This window comes from Corapipo altera, unplaced genomic scaffold (assembly GCF_003945725.1).
Source record: "Corapipo altera isolate COAL_440 unplaced genomic scaffold, ASM394572v1 0, whole genome shotgun sequence".
Classification (NCBI taxonomy): domain Eukaryota; kingdom Metazoa; phylum Chordata; class Aves; order Passeriformes; family Pipridae; genus Corapipo; species Corapipo altera.
In genome coordinates, this window is record NW_020884872.1 from 9,584,884 (window position 1) to 9,601,907 (window position 17,024).

Genomic DNA, 17,024 nt, shown 5'->3' on the forward strand with positions numbered 1-17,024 from the left:
AAATGTCCAAGTTTTATTCCTTTGATTTCAGTAGAGGTTGAAATGTAATAAGCCATTCTTCTTTCAAAATGTTCTCTGCCTCAGTGTATTTGCCTTTTCTCAAAATAGTGATGCATATGTATTACTGTTTGTTGGAGTCCTTTGTTATGTCCCTAATATGCAGAGGATTTTCCTCTTTAGCTTTGTCTTTTTTTGTTTCTGATTGCAAATACAAGTTTAATAAAACTAGATGAATTGCAGAGGAGAAAGGTTGAAGATAAGAGGTGTGATCCAGTTACCAAATTATGAAAGTCAATTATAATATGTTTTGAAATAGTTATTTTTGAGAATGGTAAAGATTATAAATGTACTGGGGAAAAAAAAAGACAAAATAACTAATTTATTTAAAGCATGCCCTTCTGGCAGTATGCAAGCATTTTATCTTTAACACACAGGAAAAATTTAGCTTGCATTTTACCTTTAACACACAGGAAAAAATTAACTTATAGTATTAATTTGATGAAACTATTTTTAAATTCCTGGAGGATAATTATTCAGCTCTATTTGCCAGTAATAAAACAAATCAATCCCACGATTTATCATTTTATCTGGTAATAGGCAACAATGAAATAGCAGCTGTGATATATCTTTTGCTTAATCCAGCTTTTAATTGTGTCCCATCTGATTCTATGCATTAAAAAAGAGGAGTAAAATAATCTAAATACAATCACTATAATGTTGAAAAACATGTTCAGCAGTGGTTTAGTCCAACAGGCAGTCCCACAGGGCTTTTCCATGGTCTAGAACATTTTCTAATAGCTATTCAAGTGATTTAGACAGCACATATTTGTGCTCAGCATCTTTACAGCAGAGACATCCAGCAATTTGGAGGACTGGATCAGGATGAAATACAATCTTGAACAAATGCTCTCAAACTGATTGATGAATTACAAGACAACTGTGAAGTATTATATTTAGGACAGCAGTAAAACATATGCATACAGAAGTGGCGATAGTTGGGCTGGCAATAATAAAGCAAAGAAAAGCTCTGGGAAGTGTTTTGAATCACAAACAAAATGAATCAGCAACAGGGTACCATTGCAAAAAAGAAAAAAAAGCAACTTTTTTATGGCTCTGATAATGGAGGTGTTTTAGAGAAGGTGAAAGATGTAATTATTTTCTTTTACTTGACAATAGCGAGATTTTAGCTTGAGTAATTTATAATCTTAGTGTTCCATAAATGAAAAAATAGCCCCAGCACCAGTCATCTGATACAACCTAATTTGAAATGTGTTGCCAGTTAGGCCTTGTTATGGTCACAGAAATAGTTATGGAAAATGAAGAGTAACTGTTGCTCCTATATCTAAAGAAAATGTCATGTTCCTAGAGCATTGTTTTCTCAGAAATTATTGTTTTATGGAATAGAAAAGCTTGCAATTACAAAGAAACTTGGACCAAGTTGCTGGAGAACAACAAGAATTATATAGGGTTTAGAAAATACGACCTATCAGCAGATGCTTTTAATGGTAGGCTTGACTCGGTCATCTGAATGATTTAGAGGCCTTTTCTCCAATTCTAATTCAGTGAAATGTACTTTAATGGTGTTTTAGCTACTTTTTACTTGAGTTTTATTAGTAATACTTTTAGTTGCATGTGAAAATGCATTCCTAAACATACTGGAGAAATAGTGATTTCCCTCTATTTTATTTGGGCTCTGAAAAAAACCTTCTAAACACTACGTTTCTTTACCTCAAGGATCACCTGTGTTTTGGACAAAATCATCTTATTTCAACAATCAATCAATCAAAAAGCTCCTGATCTTTAAATCTTGGAGAAATTACTCTTGTCCTACAAAACTGTTACAGATAACACCAGAATACTTGGTCTGACTGGAAATCATGTATTTCTGGTGAGTTTAGTAGTACCTGTTGTCTGGCTGCCTGTGTGGTGCCCTGCCTTCAGTGCAGTCACACACTGTGCAGGCTTTATTTCTTTCTAGGGTTTTTAGGAGGTCCTGCTGTAATATGAATGAACACAGTTAAGAGCTGTATGCTGTCCCAGGACAGTGTTTCTCCCTCTTCTAATGACCAAGATGTTTTCAGAGAGGTGGTCTTCAAAACATGAAAGTGGATCTCCATGTGAAATTTAAAATTTATCCCTCTTCTTCTGCTGACTTGTTTTCAGTGGTTCAAATCCATCTCTGTTTCTAGATGTGGAATTGATTTCAGTTAACAGGCAACTCCTTGTTAGTGATTTCTCATCATTGTCAGCTTTGTAAAAGTGCTAAATTAATTACTTTCATTGTAGAATTAGCTTTTATTCACTCCTATGTAGTTCTAGAGGTCTTGAGTGGATTAGCCTATGGTGTTGGAATTAAGATAGAGGAATTTATTACATCACTCATTTCTCTTATTTGTGAATACTGAAATTCAGATTGTTAATTAATTGTAAAATATTTAGGGTTGAATGAAATTGTGTTAGACAATTCTCACACTCCACCACCCTCCATAGCTAAAAAATCCTGTACTTATACAGTCAAAATAAAAGCTTAGTTCTAAATGTTCTAAATCTTCATTTATGTTGCATCTGTAGTGCATTGCCTCCCAAAGACCTGCATAACTTTCCTAAAAATTCAGTGTCTAGAGCACTTGTGTCTCAGTGCATTTATTCTCAGAGTAAGCGTTCAAAACACTCAGATTTGCAAGTTGTTTCACATGACTTGTGGTGCAAATAAAAATAATGCTTTCTAATTTCTGTATCACCAGCATAACTTAAGAACCCACATAATATTTTTTACGTGTGTGGGAAAAGGAAAACTATTGTTCGAATCACAGGCCTAGAGAGAAGTACTATTCCTTTTTCTGGCCATGCACACAGTGACATTTTAGTTGGATCATGTGTAGCTACTTCTGACTCAGATGCCTTGAGTTCAGCAATGAACTCTGCTACTTCTCAGCTGTGGAGTCAAGTTCCTAACATGAAATCCATAAAAAACTTTCAACCACACCATCTTGAAAGTTTTCTGTGTGTGATGTTCAGAACCTGGAAACCTTTGCAGTGCTACCAAGAACTCTATGAAGTCTGCTAGGGAAATCCAGCAGAAATCTCAGCAAGATTACAATTGCCGTGGGTGATGCTGTGTCTCTCTAGACTTTTTTTTTTAGCAGGTTGAGTGTTACTAGCCAGAAAATGGATTATGCATAAAATCTGTGCTTTGAAGATTAGAGTATGCAACTCATCTATAAGCAAATCATCAACATTTCAGTAGGAAAGCCAAAAGTTGGCTTTCAATATTTGTGAGATAAAACATTTAGTAAATTTAAAGTGTAGGAGAAATGGGAGAAGGTAATCCAAGAGACCTTTGTGTTTTCCCTGTTCTAATCCTAGACATGGTGTATGACGTTGTTTAGTGATACCTTCTTAATTTACCATCTAAATGGCAGGCAATAAGTTGACAAGCAATTTTTAAAATGTGGAACATAATACTTTAATATCATTTTATTATTAAAGAGCTTTTCTCTGTCCTCAGAAGAAGTTTATTTATAAAATAATGAAATTCTGCAGAGTGCACATAATGATAGCAAAGGAAGGTATTGTAACCTAGTTTTTAATAATAGTACTGTAATTTGAGCTGTCACAAGAGATACATCTAGTCCTGGCTATGGTATTTTTTGCTCAGATATCAACTTTTAAAATTTGATATAACTGAAATCTTGAACTACATGTTTTGGGAGAATGTAAATATATCACAGTCCCTCAAGTGTAGCAGCTCTCTGCTGGAACTTTGAAACAGCCACAACAATTATGTTAACAGTGCCTGTACCCCATTGTAAATGGGTTTATATTCTTCACTGGTTAAAAATTTTTTATTGTTTGTTGCATAATAGGCTTCAAAACAGAAAGTGCTACTGAAGATGGCAATATTCTTTACTTGCATGTATAAAAGAGCTTGTATATGCCAATTAATTTTACAATGAAAACCTGAAAATTCCAGCACAAAAGAAAAAAAAAAGAAAAACAAAAGAGCAACACTGCACCCAGAAAGGAAAGAGTAAATTCCTATGACTAAAGAAATGTTCACAATTTGTTTTGTTCCCTCATTGAGGAGAGAGTGTCTCAAAATACTGACAATTTTAATGGCAGCAGTAGAAATATCTGTTGTGAGTAGAGAGAAGGCCATCAGCTAATCATTGTAAGTTTTGGCAGCTTGAATTTTAGGTTATATCCTTATGGATAGCTTGAGGTCAAAGCTTAACATCTAAGTGTTCATAAAAGAAAGGTAATTTGTAAAGGAGCTTTCAAAATTTTAATATAAGATATAAAAAACAGATGTTCATAAAATTGCTCATAAATTCAGAGTTTTAAATAGGTTGTCTTTGTTTCTGCTACAAAAGAATAGAAAATTCCACAGCATAGTCAAAGAAAACATTATATATGACAGTACATTTTTCATGTAAACACTTAATCTCCAATCAGGTAGAAGCAAGAGTCAAAAGTAGAGCATGGTAGATTTTGGGGGGAAAAATGTTTGGTAATGTTTTATGGTCCCTCTGCCTCATGCTTTGGTGTCCTTCCTGTTGTTATTGAAAAAGGCGAAATATAAAAACAAATGTAAGGATACCGAGTACTACATTACTTGGCTCTCTGGAAAGCAAAGATCATTCAGTAGTTATTCTTTTAATGGAGAATTTAAGTGGTGGAAAATGGCAGAGGGAAATATTATGGGCAGGTGGAAATATTAGGGAGTAGTTGTTTGTGTGGTAAATGTGAAATTAGATTCCATTTTCATGTGATCATGTGAAGAAACATAGCAATGATGAAACCTGTGCCAAAGGAAGTAAGGTTGAAAGCCTCATTTAAAATATTTGTAGCTAGTAGAATAACAATTTTTACTAATAGAATTGTTTTAAATAGCAACTAAATTGTTCAGTCAACTGGTATATGCAAGAATAAAGGGTACACACAAAAGGCCTAGCTTACAGCTTTAGTCAAATTATGTAGCAGTTAAAATAGCATAATTACTCAGGGTTTGTATGTGGCTTTTATGATGGGAGGTGTGGTGATGGTCACAGTTCCTTCCCTCTTTTCGAGTTCATGGACAACCTGAGGCTATTCAAGACACCCATTCACTTTAGTCGTCTCTTGCAATTGTAACTTATGCGCCTTCTGCATGTCAGACAACAGGAACGACTGACACAAATGAATAGTTTACTGGTCTTTTGAGGAATATGTCAAAATAGTTGAGGTCCAGAGAGACTGCACAACCATAAGTCTGGCATCTGATAGAGGAACTTGCAGTGCTGTGTTTGCTCACATGGTCACTTTTCCACGCTGTCACTCACAGTTACTTCAAATTAAAATAAATTTAAAAAGCCACTCAGGAAAATGTGATTTCAAAGTGTGAAGACTCTGAGAGGGGCATAATCTGTTGAAGTTTTGTGGAGAAGATAGTAATAATCTCATTTGTCAAATTTCTTTAAGATTTTTGTGTTTACCAGTGTGAATAATCTACGTCTTTAACCATATTTCTGGACAACAGTTAATAATCAAGAAAAGGAGTTGAGGGGAGGGATGGAGGTTGGCAGCAAATCACAAAAACACAGATTAAAATGTTCAATATGAGCTCTCTCCAAACTGCTTTCTTGACAGCTAACCTATAAGTCAAATGAAGACAGTTGCTTAGATGAATTGGTAACTGGTAGGAAAATTGGAACTAAATCCTGTACGTAGAGGTTCTGATCAGTGTGCTTTAGCTTCACTGATGTCTGCTGGTGTGCTGTATTTTCTAAAATCAGAACAGTAGTTGCATATGGATGTCTACAAGACCAGAAAAGATCTACTTCATGTAATAAAAGCTATCAGTAGGGTGTGCTGGTGTTGTAGGATCTCAGCTTTAGAACTGAATTCCAGAGAGTACATCAGCACTGGTTTGCAGGGCAAAACTTTAATGTCATTGTAGACAAGTTCAGAAAAATTCATTCTGATAGCTGTGGCTAAAGCACCATGCTTTAGTGTCAGATTTAGTGTCTGCACAAAAGCCTGTTGGAGAAACAAAGTAAGTTAAAGTTTGCTGAGCTCCATGGTGCCATTAGATTATTAGAGTTCTGCAGAATTTCACTAGAGAAAAAATTGTTCTCTATTCATCTAAGGAGCACTAATTGGAGATAAATGTCAAGGATGATCAGGTTTCACATGTAAGAACATTGATTCCAGGGCAAACAAAAGATGGACTGCTAGGGAAATTTTGAAATTGTGTCTGTGGTAAAACCCTTATCTAATTTTTAATAGTACCCTGTTATAAGTGAATATGGTAGATGTTAGATCAATTCATTAATTAGACATTGATAATACCTTTGGAGCAGTGTCAGATTTTAATTTTTTTTCTGAAAGAAAACTTTCAGAAAACCAGATAGATTTAAAATTGTATAATTTTTGATAAATCTGAAACAAAAATATGGTTGGAATTATTTGCTGTTGGTTAGACACCGCTATTGGTATTTATCCATCCTAAACACCTAATTATTCTGTTTGGTGTCTCTGTTGCCAGCCTTCTAAGTGCTACAGCAAAAGTGATGAGAAAGAACAGCTTCCTAATGTGGGAGCCAAACGACTTTTCTCTGCTACAGTGTGGCAAATAACCAGAACTCTCATTGAAGATTAATAGTTCTTAAGTTTGCTTTCCAGCTCTATGTGATCAACACTACCCTTGGGATACATACTGTTTTAAAATACCAGACTTTCTTGTGCCAATAACCTTTTTATAATACATCTTGCAAGAGCACACCAAAGGCCCATCATGTCTATTCTGTATCATTAAAGCAAAAGCTTTTGAAGCCAAATGATGTTTAAACCTGGAGTAGAAAACACATTTGCACTGTTAAGTGTTAAGAGATTTTTTTCTTTTTTTGGATATCTGCAGAATACATAAAGAAATATCAGACAATACACATGCTCAGAATTATTTGCATTGATATGCAGTAAATAACCTATTAGGTCTCCATATTCTGCACCATTTTTTATGGTGCTGCAAAATGGGATTCTTGCTGTGTGAATATTTATTATGTTTCAAATAAATTTCCTCTGGAATAAAAAATAACTTAAAAATTATTTTCACTGTGCTTTTTAAGGTAATATCAATGTCAATGTTGCTATTTATTTAACTCAGAATTTTCATTCTAGGAATTGTATTATCTATTAATATATTTTTATAGATTTTTTTGTATGACCAAAAAAGTGAACAGATCATTACTATGAGCAGAAACAGGCACAGTTTAAAGGCACAAACATCCTTATGCATTGAATTTTGCATGTAGCATCAACTCTACAGCAAAGCTTTTAAATTTACAAACTTGAAGACTTTTTATCTTTTGTTTATGAAGCAATTTTTCAGCTTATTGTTGGTAAAATACTTAGGAAACATCTCCCTAAACAATCAAATTATTGTTTACAAATATTTAATTCTGCCCAGTGTAGAGGCCTGAACTGGAGATAGAGATTTTATCCTGTTACATTTGTTGTAAAAGCAAGGAACACCAGAAGTTGTGTGGTGTCACAGTGCTGCATGACAAAAGCAAAGTAGTGTTTAAGAAGGCAGTCTTCTCTGGTTTTCCTGTTCTTGGTAACATCAGAAGTGCGAGCCTCATGACCCACTGTGGCCACCACAGAGGTGGAGATGCCTTGCAAACTGTCAGTATGGAAAAAAACACCTTTCACTGAAAACCTAGAAAGGACAAAAATTGTGTTTTGTTATGCTTCAAAGACATAAAGATAGATATTTGCCGTTAGCAAAAAAAAGGACTGTCTCTGTATTGATTTTGTTTGCGTTTTAATTTTTTTTTGAGTTGATATTCAAACAGTAAAGGTTTATTCTGTGTGCATGAAGAGAAGAGATTTTCTAATGTTTTTCCTCCAGAACATTCTCCCATTACCAGGAGACTTTACAACTTTGCCTGTTTTGGGCTCTTTTCCCCGAAAAGGTTTGAATGACTGCAGTTTAACAAGACAGCTCTTGGAGAGCAGATTAATTTTCGCTTTGATGAAAAGCGAAACTTTTCCTTCCACCTAATTATCTGCACATCTTTTGGTGGAGCTGTGGCTGCTGGCTGTGCATCTCAGAAGACCTTTTGCTTGCAAGTGAGGCTCACTTCTGTCTGCTGCCTAGGCTGTACAAGCAGTGACATGTCTTCTCTGCTTTGCCTTTAGTGGGCATAAATTCAAAACCAGCTACAGGTCAGGGGCAGCTTTTCCTTTCTTCTGGCCAAATGGAATCTGCCTACACCAGAACTGTATACCCATCTCCAAGCCTGATCCTGTTCCCCAGCTAAGGTGCCAGTGGGAACTCCAGGCCTGGCACCACAGCCATCCTGCCCCTGTGTGCAGCAGCCCTCCAAGGAAATCCCCACCAGAGAGAATTAGAGCTGTCACTGCTGCAGTATGGTCACTGAAGACTGTCATGTTCTCAGTATCTTTTGTTTGCATGTGCAAAGATTATGTTACTTTTCCAAATCAAATTTTAAGGTTTAAAATGTTTTCCACGAAAATGACTTCCCTTCTAACACAGGCATATTGTCTTAAAAAATTAACATCTGCATGAGAAAACACTTTTACTGTTAGAAATGTCTCAATGAATACAGACTGCATTTCAATGCTTCTAAGATGATGCAGTATTTCAGACTTTAATCTGAATTTCAGAGTGAATTAGTAAAATTAGGAAGACTAAAATATATGCATTTTTATTATATTAAAATAATTTGTCTTCACATTCTTGTTTTTATAGCATCTTCTTGTAGAAAAATAAGGGCTTCCCTCAGATTAGACATACCAAGTAAGCAAAGTAATGACTACTGTTGGCAATAGAGGGCACTGGACTTCCATTTCTAATATGTTTTACACTGGAAAAAATAGTTGAATTATGTTCATTGAGGTCTTTCACCTTTTTCTTCTCACATTTGGCCTTGCACTCTGAGACTTCTATTCAAACTGTCATATTTTGTTGTTGCACTTTCAGTATAAAAAAAACCCCAACTAAATAAAATTGTTCACTTGAAGTTATTATTGTGTATGTGTCTTGAGAGGGGAATAGGAACAAGCTAAATATAGCACTACAATATTGGTCTCAGTGGTGCATATGTCTAGCTTGCAAATTTGTAAACATTTACAAATTTGCATGATTGTTGCTGGCAGTAGACATCATCATTTCCGTGCTCAGAATTCATTATGATTACATCTAATCATCTTCAGAATCTCCAAAGCAGAACTCTTCATAGAGACAAACAAGAATTTAGTGGATTTACATTATGCTTTGAAAGTTCAAAAATAAAACCAGGAGAAAAAGAAATTTTTGAGCTACTGTCCCCATTTATCTGAATGCCCTCTTATGGAAACACTGAGGCTCAAGCAAATCATATTGACCATTCTCCCTACGTAAAAACAATCACGTCTCTCGGTTTCAATGGAGACAGGAAAAGAGAAGGTGCAAGCTTGTACATTTAGGACTGGTGCATCTATCTCTCTTGAGCTTTTTACGTCACTTAAACAGATCCAGCACATTTGCTTGTATCAGTGACACATCATGTTTGTCGGTGAGGCTGAAAGTCAGGCTTGTCACCATCCCAGCTGCACACCTGCACCCCTTGGGTAGGACCTCCAGTGGGCTACTGCCCTCCCCTGCTGCTGTGTACCCTTCTTAAACCTCCCTCTGCCTGGGGGCATTTTGTGCCTCTCTTACATAAATCCTTTTTTTCTATAGTATCTCTTTGACATGAGGAAGTTTGGCCATTCCTCTCATGTGTTTAAATGCATAAAATATTTTTTTTAAAAAGCGTGACTTAGAGGGGAAAAAAAAATCCCAAAGAACCCCAAAGTCAAACTTCCAATCCCCGAAGCATTCAGTTCTGGGGACATGGTGTCCATGTTGCAGACTGCATTTTTGGATGTTGATCTATTAGAGTTGGTGATGATGAGCTGACTCACCCCAGTTCTGTAAGCACTTACATTTTTGTGTATCACTTTCTTTATTATGCTTTGATATATCTGTACTGTGTGCAAAGACTTCTGGTTCCTTCAGAGGTTCTGCTGATGGACGTAATTTAACCCTTGTATCAAATGCAACTTCTATTGAGGTTAATTTCTTTAAACTATGTACCTATATTTTAGGTTCTACTGTGCCATGAAGACAGGAAAAGTTACATTATGAAATATGGTCCTATGGTAAAAGGGCATTACTAAGAAATAATAACCTTGTTTTTATAGGGTTGGAAATAACAATATTTGCACAAGAACTTTCATATCTGCCTTTTGCATATGAATTGGCTTCATCAGATCTTTGGGGTGTTTCTGGACCAACACTTCAAGCATATGTACACTTTTTGCTAATCCTTTCCTCCATTCTTTCTCTGATCTTATATTTGGGAGTTCTGAAGGGAAAAAACTGTCACCGTGCACATGACAGCTGCAGTTATTTCTCAACAGCAGTGGCAAAATTGACACAGGCACCCTATTAAGTCTTGTTATTAAGTCTTTGCTTAGAGAATAAGTTATTTAAAAAAAAAAAAACAACTTGTTTTTTCTACTCTGGAAAGGCTGTCTGACTTATAAATCTTTTTTCCCCTGTTTTTGTATCCCAGACTTATTAAATATTGATACTCGTGTCACTGACTTTGCTAATACTTCCACTTTTTTCAACAATCTACATGACAGGTGTTATTACACAGAATAGCCATTTTTCTTTTCTATCTGCTTTTCATAGTGTGTTTGATTGATTTGCCAGTTTAAGCCCATCACATTTGCTTCCTGGTGATATTAGTGTGAGAGCATATATTGCTGACTTAAAAATAGGATGCTTTTAGTGTGTTCAAGTACTCAGCATTGGTTGTATTGAAACTAAGATTTCAGGCAAAAGGACAAAACAAGTAATTTCTTCTGGTCGGTCTGGTACAGTGGTACAGTTATATATATATATATATATATATATGTATAATTTTACTCTGAATCCTAAGTTATTACTAGCAATAAAATCCTTTCCATTTAAAAAAGAAACAAACAAAAAACCCCAAACAACCCAACAAACAAACCCTGACATTACTTCTTGAGAATAGTAATAATACCTTATAATTCCAGTTGGAATTCTGTTGAAAATTTTAAGTATTGACGAAGACACAGGTAAGCACACTTATAAAAAGCATATTAAATGAGACTATTCTTATTTTTTTTTTCCCTAGCCTTTGGCCTCAGGACAAATCAATCTATATGGCTTTGTCTGTGCATGAAAAAGGCTATGTATATTCTGTGTGTTCTATGATCTTAGAACAAAGTTACTGTGTGCTGGATTGAAAAAACCAAATTATTATGGTAATTTTCAAATGTGGTGATTTTGTTTCTTTTCTTTCTAGTCATTAACCATATACCGATTGGCATTTGAAGTCAAGGACTAGTTTTCTTTGGGAAAAAAGTCATATAAAAAGCACACCTGGCATTTGGTAAAAGGAAGTCAGACATGAGACACATACTGCAATATAAGCAACCTAGTTTATGTGTAAACATAGTTTCACACTGGTAGAAACAGGGCTCTGTTACAGGGCTATATTCAACTACTGCATGAAATGTTAAAAGTCCATACTTGAAAAGAGGGAATATTGCCACCCTGATAGCAATGACTCTAAAGTACTAAAGTTCAGACAGGATGCACTGAGAAATTTAAGTCACTGTCTCTTAGAAGTTTTAAATGCTGTGTTTGCATAAGATGTAAGCCCTAATTTTTCAGATATTGTAAGGGGGCAATTCTTAAAGCAACTAGTCAGAGTGCACAGCAAGAGGAAAAGCAATTCTTGACTAAGTTATGGGCAATATACAAGACTTGTAGACAGTAAGGTTTTCTATAATTCTGACAAATACACATTCAAAACTGGTGTTGTCATAGAAGAATGAAGACAAATTGAATCCACATGATAGTATTTAAGGTCTGGAACAGGAGCCATGCTGAAAAGAAGATGAAAAAGGAACTCAAAAAGAAGAAGTGAATGCACCTATCAAGGTGTATCACAATCTCTTTGCATAAGCTTATCAGATATGATGTTTGCCATCTCATCTCATGCTTTGAATACTGAAGCAGCATTCAAGCAGTTTCTTCTAATATTTTTGCCTATGGGAAAGACTCAGTGTGTGTTTCTATTGATGTTTTGTAAGCTTTTAATTTCTACTTAAGTCAGCAAGGAATTGAGTTGGTCTGTGCTACCTGTACTGATTATTCACTTATTCACTCAGGGTAAATTAGGGTTTGTATTCTTACCTGACTCTTTCTATAAGAAACCATAGAATCAACAAGGTTGGAAAAGACATTCAAGATCATTAAGTCCAGCCTTCGACCGAACACCCCTACCAGACTGGACCAGGCTCTACATATGTAGCTTTTCACCTTGGAGGTTGTCTCCACCTGTGATCTCCTCTCCAAATGTAATCTGCCCCAGCTAGTCCTTATTTTGGTGATCTCTGCTCTAGGGATCCAATGGGTCTCTAAGTCGAGTGTTTCCTCTTTCACCTTGCCATGATTTTACCAAGTTGTCATTGGTTTCCACCAGACAGTGTGTTTCTGAGATAAACAAATCACCTCAAAGGCCAACAGCAGTTTTTTGGTGGTGTGGGTTTGCCCCTTGCTATCAAGCTCTGGTTTGCATGCTTGTCTGGGCAAAGTGGAGGTGTAAGGGAGGGCTGTGCACCCTCTCCACTGGAGCGCTTATGGAAATATAGCCTAGTAGCTAAACAATTTTTTTCTGTTTTGCTTACTGTAAAGGAACGTAGAAAGTCTCATGCATTAATACTTTTCTTTACACAGCATGATTCTGAGGATCTGTCTTAATTTCAGTGGCATTAGAAGTCACCTCTTCTAAAAGAAATAAAATCGCAGAAAGCGATGGATCCAAAGAAATTTTGATTTTGGTTGATTGGTTTGTAATCTGTGATATCAACCTTGTATCCAAAGGAGGGTGCTTTGTCTATTTCTATATCTGACAGAAATCATCCGAATTTCTAGACGTGGATCCATCTGATATAATGGAGAAGAATCACTATAGTTTGCAAAGAAGCCACACCTCACAATTTAATTACTTCTACAGAAGAGCCTTTATGGTTACATATGTATGACTTAAACACAAAAACGTGTGCATCTGTAAATACTTTAACTTTTTTCTTTCAAAAAGATGAAATGTGAAAAAGACCTCACGTTTCAGAAAGTTGCTATAAGACAAGAAACAAACGACAGAAATGAGGTCATTTCACACAACAGAGCAAGGTTTGGGTTGCATGCAAATTTCTGTTGAGCTGATGATTATCTGGTAAAGGGATGTGGCAAAACTACTGATGCTTCAGGATCATTCAAGTCAGATAAAAACAACCAAAAGCTTGAACAAGGATTTCATTATACTGAATGGCAAGGTGATTAAATTACAGATGATATTTAGTATTTGTTTACTTAAATAGAAAACACTTTAATAGATAAAGTTGAGGTTACTCCTTCCTTTGTGCATATGATATGCCCTAAGTGAGACTTCACCACTTGGAGCTGTATACAGTGATATTTCCTTATGAAGTTTAAAAAAAAAAAATCTTTACTTAGTTTTTGATTTTTTTTAATTGAAAAAGTTCAAATCACATCAGCAAGAAATTTAAGCCCATCTCGAATTTTATGAGCATTAAAGAACAGAACCTTTCTTTAGAAATTTCTAACCATAATTTCACAGAAATAAGAGCATTATTCTGAAGTACTATGTGATTTTACACTTGTGCTATTCTTGTACTCTGTTCTTAAGGAGTGCAGGCCGTCATCAGAGCTGGATGAACCTAGAAGAGCCCTTGGTTTGCTCAGAATAGCAATTCTTATTTTACTCTCTTATAATAATTCCATGCTAATTCTGCATTAGAATACTGAAGATTTTTTTTTTTTTTTCAGGAAATGAGAATCGTTTCCTATAGTGAGATATTAATGGCACCATATTTAGCATAACATAAAAATGGCCCTCATAGGCACAGGAATAGTAATCAAAAAGCTGGAGGCTCTGTTGAGACTCCCTCTGTGAGGGAGGAATGAACACACCCTCCCAAGCCGCTTTTGGGTATGTGAAGGAATTCAGTGTGTTGGGAGGCAGGAATTAAAGCAAAACCCAAATAATAGATACATTTATCTCTACATTTTATGTAGAGCTGAGGGAGCTGAGGTTATTCAGCCTGGAGGAGAGGAGGCTCAGAGGAGACCTCATCACTCTCTACAACTCCCTGAAAGGAGGTTGTAGCCAGGTGGGGGTTGGTCTCTTCTCCCAGGCAGCTATCAGCAAGACAAGAGGGCATGGTCTTAAGCTCTGCCACGGGAGGTTTAGGTTTCATATTAGAAAGAAATTCTTTACAGAGAGGGTAATCAGGCATTGGAATGAGCTGCCCAGGGAAGTGGTGGATTCTCTGCCACTGGGGGTTTTTAAGATGAGACTGGATGTGGCACTTAGTGCCATGGTCTGGTAACCACAGCGGTGTTGGATCAAGGTTTGGACCTGATGATCTCAGAGGTCCCTTCCAACAGGGCTGATTCTATGGTAATGCAACTTGTCTGTGGTGATTCACCTCCTTCAATTGGTGCAGCCCCAAAGCACACCACCTCTGTGCAATCTCCCTACTCTTTGATATCCAAGCCAAATATAATGAAACCCGTTGTCTCCTTCAGAAAAACCAGAGGTGATGCTTTTGTAGTTCTGATTCTGTAAAAATGATTAAAAAAATCTGATTATGAAAATCTGAAAGGTGAGATTGCTGAGATTTGGGGTAGAGAAAACAAAAAATAATTTCTATAATTCCATCTCTAAGTACTGTAGAAATTAAGGGTAGAATCCAAAATGACTTCTTCTTATGTATCAGAGAATAATAGAAATGCATGTAATATCGTCACTCTGAGGTCAGTACCAGAATGGTTATTAAATTGGTTTGTAGACCTGTTGTATAAACTTTGACTAAATATACCCAAATACTTGCTTAAAATCAGGGTAAAAAAAAAAAAAAAAGAGAAAAGGAAAGGAGGGACTGTAGGGAGAGCAGTTAAACCATCGAAGCGGAAAGTACTTTCCTCATGAAATTGCACCAAACTGTCTTCCCTGAGAATCTAGGATGATTCTTGTGTTTTTTGGAATTAATTTTCTCATATGCATGTAAAAATTCTATGTTGAATGTGATTTAAAAGAAAAAAAAAGTTGTTTGAATATGAGACACTGTGACTGCTACATTCTGTTTGTTATTACAGTAGGTGTCTTTTATTGACACCTCACGAAACAATGGAAATACACTTGATAACCTCTCCATTTCAGAGCCCTAAACTGTATTCAGTTCTCTCCTACACCACACTAAGCTCTTCAGTTAGATTTCCCCATTAGCCAAAGGGAGGAGACTACTGTTAAACAAGCTTCATTTTATTCCGTTGTGTTTTCATAGTTGACTGAAGATGTATTCAATTTGTGGGTTGACAAGAAAGGTATGTGAAGAAGGTTGAGCAGGTTATAAGCATCTTTTAAATCTTATGTTTCCTAGTTCTATCAGACTAGGAGCAAAGTGACTTAAGAGAAAAATGCATTCTCTTTATGTCATTCCTTTACCTCTAAAGAAGAAAACCACATGTAATAGCTTTCTACCCGCTTTCATTTAGCTGCAATATCCTCTTCAAATTATCTTGGTCACTTAGACCCATTTACCATTTAGCTATTTTTAGCTTGCTAGTTGTCTTCTACTTCTGGAGAATTATCCTGTTTGCAATTAAACTTCCTGACAATTTTTTGGTGCATATTTGAGGTGTTCAAGTATGAAGTTATGTAGGTCACTGAAAGATCCAAATTTATAGTGATTTGTAATTTTTCTTGGGTTGGGTTGGGTTGGGTTGGATTGGCTGTTTTTTTGTTTCGTTGGTTTGGTTTTTTGAGTTTTTTTTTTGTTTTTCTGGAATGAGAATATTAGAGGACATTATCTGATAAGAAGAAATAAGCCTCTCTTGGTCTGCAATGCAGGTCTCTCTTGATGTACCATTAGACAAATTATGATGAATCTGTGTGCACATATTTTCATTTTTTAGCAACACATCTACTTCCTTCCCTAGTTGCAAAGGCAGCCTGCAGAGACAACTCTGCCATCTCTGATGTGGGCTTTGATGAATTGATCAGTGGGGCACAGAGATCTCCAAGCTGGGGTTGGTCATAGTAGAGGTGGAAATCAAAGCTGCACAGCTCCTTCACGTGCAAGATGGTCGTAAGGCGATGTATGGCACAACACAGCTATGCCCAGATGCCCTCCTGGATTGTGGCATGGTGTTGGCTGGTTGTAATACAAATTATACTTGCACAAACAGAGCCAAACACAACAGGCACCTAACTCTGGTTGTGATTATTGAGTGTAGCTTTCATGCCAGTAGGGAGATATGCATACCACGTAGCCCTGGATGTGAAACATTGCCTAATTAGGGCAGAAGTTAACAAGCTGGTCTCCCTAAGATTTCTGTATAGTGGAGCAGAGGAGGTAGATGAATATAATAATTTAGAGGGAATTGGTTAGTCTGAAAGCTTATGATAACTATGGCAATATAAGGAAATTAAAATGGGGATATTCTCTTCTGCTGCTAACTGCCAGTGAAGAATGCATTATTATGTAATTATCTTAATGTTTGTATTACTAATGAATACACTGGTGGCAGAATATGGTCTTCATGCATTCATGAATTTGCCTTTAATTATAAACAGAAGGAATGTATAAGTAGTGTAATTTAACATTATTTGCTCTATACAAATGTTCCATAAATGGTAATGCTTTCATTGGTATCACATGCTTCATCTAAATAAAAAACTGTCATACATTGTTACATATCTTATCTACTAAATGATATTGGGACAATTTGTGAAACTAATTGCAATTTTAACAATACGCACATATGGAATTTTGTGCTATTTTAAAAGTTTAGACTGTAACATGAAATCACACAGAAAAGAAAGGATGTATTCCATATTTGGTTTGCTCTGCAACTGATGTATTTG

The 17,024-nt window shown here is 36.0% G+C and overlaps 1 protein-coding gene across 10 annotated transcripts in view; it reads left to right on the plus strand.

Annotated features, from left to right (window-relative positions):
• The window catches only part of DMD (dystrophin), a 918,699-nt gene that overhangs the window by 32,223 nt on the left and 869,452 nt on the right, over window positions 1-17,024 (plus strand). The window lies entirely within an intron of this gene.